This window comes from Rhododendron vialii, chromosome 11a (genome assembly GCF_030253575.1).
Source record: "Rhododendron vialii isolate Sample 1 chromosome 11a, ASM3025357v1".
NCBI lineage: Eukaryota > Viridiplantae > Streptophyta > Magnoliopsida > Ericales > Ericaceae > Rhododendron > Rhododendron vialii.
Window position 1 is genome coordinate 4,379,412 of NC_080567.1, and position 5,183 is coordinate 4,384,594.

General features: G+C 39.6%; 1 non-coding gene across 1 annotated transcript; it reads right to left on the reverse strand.

Moving 5' to 3' along the window:
• Nucleotides 1-258: 258 nt before the first annotated feature.
• On the reverse strand, nt 259-365 carry LOC131308999 (small nucleolar RNA R71). Its single transcript, XR_009194672.1, has one exon. It is a non-coding gene; the product is annotated as a small nucleolar RNA R71 (small nucleolar RNA).
• Nucleotides 366-5,183: the final 4,818 nt, after the last annotated feature.

A 5,183-nucleotide genomic window follows, 5' to 3' on the forward strand; every position in this document is an offset into this window, starting at 1 on the left:
ATAATACAACTTCTTCCTCAGTTTCATGGGATTGAACGAGAGGATCCATACATGCATGTCAAATAATTTCTTGAATTTTGTGCTACCTTTAGGTTTCAAAATTTTTCTGAGGAGTCTGTTAAATTGCGCCTTTTTCCCTTCTCACTGAAAGATTAAGCAAAGGCATGGTTAAATTCTCTACCCTCTGGCTCAATCACTTCATGGGACATCCTCGTTAAAAAGTTTCTTTCAAAATTCTTTTCAATGTCAAGAACAACTACTCTAAGGAGGGAGATTACTGATTTTTGTCAAGAAGAACATGAAAATTTTTATGAGAGTTGGGAGAGATTTAAAGATCTTATTTTAAAGTGCCCCCCTCATGGTTTTGAAATATGGAGACTAGTTCAATTTTTTTATAACGGTTTAACTTAGTCTAATCACAATATGCTTGAGTCAATGAACGGGGGTGGTTTTCTAAATCTTAGGGGCGATGCAGCGTATGAATTTCTTGAAAATTTGTTTGGGAGCTCTCAACAGTGAGATTTTACTTCTCATAGAGACAAACAATCTTCTACACCTAAGAGAGGGGGATTATATGAGGTGAAAGAAGATTCAAACATGAAAATAAAGTTAGATAATCTTACTCGAAAGGTTGAGGCGTTAGTTTTAAGTAAAACTATGGAGTCAGCCAATCAAGTTCAAAGTGAGGGGTGTTCTCTTTGCGGTAGTCACATGCACACAACACAAACATGTTCTTCCATTAATGGATATTCTGACAGCTATGTTGAACAAGCGAACGCACTTAATAATTATGGAAAATCATTTGCTAGTCCTTTTTCCGAAACATACAACCAAAATTGGCGAAATCATCCAAACTTTTCATGGCGTCAGAACCAACCTTCTACAAATATAGGTGGGCAACCATTCCATTCACAAAATCAATCTCCCCCAGGTTTTCGTCCTCCTACACAGTCATATCCTACTCAATCTCAGCCTTTTTATGCTCTAACTCCCGTGTCTCAACCGAACTTCCAATCTGTTGCACCACAGCAACAATCATCCTTAGAGGACACCCTTAAAGCAATCATGGCTAAAATTGAAAAAAATGATGCTAAAATGGAAAATTCAACTCACTTGCATGCTCAAGCCATCGCTAAACTTGAAAATCAAATGGGTCAATTAGCTAGTCAACTTGCAGAGAGAGAGAAAGGGAAGTTTCTGAGTCAAACTCTAGTGAATCCAAAAGGAGAGTTTTCTATAGGCACCACCTCTACTCCTTCAAACGAGCAACACCATGTTCAATCAATCATTACCCTTAGATCCGGGAAAGAAGTTGATAATAAAGTTAGTATGCCAACAGAGGAATTAGTTGAAGCTGAAAAAGAAGGAAATCATGTTGATCCTACTAAAGTTCAAGAGTCTATTTCTCCACCACTTGTAATAGAGCCACCTGTTAGGAACTTTGTCCCTAAAGCTCCTTATCCTCATAGACTAGTAGCTCCTAAGAAAGGCGCACAATTTGGAGACATTCTAGAAGTGTTTAAGCAAGTACAAATCAATATTCCATTTTTAGATGCCATTCAATAGTGCCCTCGTACGCTAAATTTTTGAAAGATCTAGTCACTATAAAAAGGAAGACAAATGTTCCAAAGAAGGCGTTTTTAACTGAACAGGTTAGCTCCATTATCCAATGCAAAATTCCAATAAAATATAAAGACCCTGGTTGTCCAACAATTTCTTGCGTTATAGGTAACCATCATATCGATCAGGCTTTGTTAGATTTGGGGGCGAGTGTCAATTTATTACCTTACTCAGTGTACTCACAATTAGGGTTAGGAGAGTTAAAACCCACTCAAGTAACACTCCAATTAGCTGATAGATTTGTCAAAATTCCTAGAGGAGTCATTGAGGATGTTCTAATTAAGGTTGACAAATTCTATTTTCCTGTGGACTTCATAGTCCTTGACACTCAGCCTGTCCAAAACTCTAATGGGCAAATTCCTATATTTTAGGGCATCCTTTCTTAGCCACTTCTAATGCTTTAATCAATTGTAGAAATGGCGTAATGAAATTATCATTTGGTAATATGACTGTCGAGCTAAATATTTTTAATACAAGCAAGCAACCACTAGATGAAAGATGAGGTTAGTGCAGTTTGTATGATAGACACTTTGGTTGAAAATACTTTTGTTCAGTCAAGTTATGAGGATCCCTTAGAAGCTTGCCTAGCACATTTTGGGTGTGAATTTGACATAGATGAATCAATTGAGCAGATTAATGCATTATTAGACAATGCCCCGTTAATGAGCATCGATGAATGGCAACCAAAAGTGAACCCTCTTTCACTGTCTACATCACCAGCACTTCCATCTATAGTGGAGCCACCTAAGTTAGAACTCAAACCTTTGCCAAACACTCTCAAATACAAATTCCTTGGCCTTTGTGAGTCTTTACCAGTAATCATAGCTTTTGATTTAGATGACACACAAGAACAAAAATTGTTGAATGTCCTAAAAGAGCACAAGGAAGCAATAGGGTGGTCCATAAATGATATCAAGGGAGTTAGTCCTTCATTGGTCATGCATAGAATCCATTTAGAGGAAAATGCTAAAACTTCACGTGAGCCACAAAGGCGTCTAAATCCTGCAATGCAAGAAGTAGTTAGAGCGGAAATTCTTAAGCTTTTAGATGCTGGCGTTATTTATCCAATATCTGATAGCAGTTGGGTGAGTCCTGTTCAAGTTGTTCCTAAGAAATCGGGTGTGACGGTAGTAAAAAATGAAGATAATGAATTAGTTCCCACTCGTGTTCAAACAGGTTGGCGTGTTTGCATAGACTATCGAAAATTAAATTTCTTGACACGAAAAGATCATTTTCCTTTACCGTTTATTGACCAAATGCTAGAAAGGTTAGCGGGACATGAGTATTATTGTAACGCCCCGAATTTTGGGTACGTTAAATAAGTAATTTTATTGAAAATAAACTGAGTCAAGCTCTTTATTACAACAAAAACTTAAAAGGAGTACTTTTATTACAACGGAAGGGAACTAAGGTTCCTAACTACAGCTTCGCCTGCTCCTCCATCTGAGCCAGCTCTTCAGCTCCAAAGGCCTCCAAGGTGTACGGCTCACCTTGATCATCTACAAAGTCTAACACATTATACCAGCGTCGCCACTGATATAATATGTCAGGGTCACCAAAAAGGCAACACCGTGAGCCACAAAGCTCAATAGAACTATCCAAACCCTCTAACCCATAACTTACAAACAACATGTTATAATAAAACATCGATTTCCACATGATACGTATATACAAAGCTAACAATGACACATCCATATTCGAATATCAATCAACGTTGGTGTCCAAGATTTTTCGTGTTTTTCCTACGCGACTCGTCGTAGACTGTGTCAACATCTTCATTTACAAATCAACTTTTCAAAAACCATTTGTTTAACTCACACAATTTACATTGGCTCCGTACCGCGGATAACCAAGCTACACACCCAACCTCGGTTCCGCCGCGCCGGTCTCCCGAGTATCCTCACAATGGTTCCGCCGCGCCGGGTTCCCATTGGCACACAAAACTTGCATTGTCTCCTCTCCGCGGATAACCAAGCCACATTACCAATTAGGCTACAACGTCCGGCCGCATTGGCAATCTTCACAATGGGCTACCAAGTCCGGCCACATTGTGGTTTTCACAATCCACGCAATGGGCTACCAAGTCCGGCCACATTACGAGTTTTCATACACACAACGGGCTACCAAGTCCGGCCACGTTGCGGTTTTCACAATCCACACAATGGGCTACCACGTCCGGCCGCATCGTGGGTTTCCATACACACAATGGGCTACCAAGTCTGGCCACATTGCGGTTTCAAAACACAACTTATCATTATCCACACCCTAGGTGTCATGTTTCTACTTTCTCGGTTCTCGTGTCTCGTTTACATGCAAAGACTCCGCGGTAGGACAAAGTAAGCATGAATCATTCATTGTAATCTAACAAGATCATCCATCTATAATACATCACAAGTAATACAATCGATTTATGTATGCAAGCTCATACTTCTTGAAATACGAATACTTCGATTCACATGGTAACGTTTTAACTTTTAAAAACCGTTCTTTCCTAAAGATCAAACAACATATGTTTTACTTGAAATAAGTAAGTAAGTGAGTAAGGATAAACTTAGAGTTAGGGGTAAGAATAATCTACCTTGATCCGAAACTAGTCGGGGCCGAATAAGCTAGTTGGAAGATTCTACGGGTGGTGAAACTCGCAAATCTGGACCGAACTTTGGATGGCTGTAACTCAGTCAATCTTTGGCCGAATATGATCGTTCTTGGGTCGAAATCGAAGCTCTAGAAGCGCTCTACAACTTTTGTGAAGGAAGTTGATCCTAGAAACTACTTTAGGTAGGAGAAAAATGGGGATAAAAGAAGGGACAGTAAGCTGTCTTGATATGGAAATCCGAGATTTTTACTAAACTTTGGATGACAATATCTTTGTCATTTCTTCACCGATTGGGGTGGTTCTTGGGTCTAACTTTAAGGTCTCGAAGTGCTTTACAACTTTTCCGAAGGGAGTTGGTTCTAAAAACTAGCCTAAGCAGGGGAAAACTGAGGATTTACGAAGGGCAGTAGGCTGCCTGGAAAAACAGAAATGGTTTCTAGAGAGAAGTGAGAGCAAGAAGTGAAGGTGTGAGTTGAATGAGAAACATGGGGTGCTATTTATAGGCAAAATTCTTGGCTCTTCCTCTCTCTCTATGGCCGGCCCCTCTCTCTCTCTATATCTCCCATGGATTTGCTTCATTAAGTCATCAAATCAACCTTTCAACCAAGTCATCGCCCTTTCTCCAATCTTAGGCCAAATCTTAGGTGTAAGGCTGTGAAACCAACTAAGATCTTTAGCCTTTCTAGGTAATTATAACCTAGGTCTAGCTTGTAGTCAAGATCTTAGGCTAATAAAGGCTAGGATAATGGCCCATCATAGGTTGTCATTAGGCAAAATAGACTTAGGCCTATTATGGTAGCTTGCAAGGCTAGGTTAGTCCTTGGATTGGACTATGGGAGATTTGTTGGAAGATTTGGAGACAATGGTACAAGATTTGGGTGCTTAAACAATCCTAGAAGTACAATGGGGAGTTATGTTTGGTTAGGAGAAAGATTCACCCATGGATTGGAAGTACTTTTGGAGGACC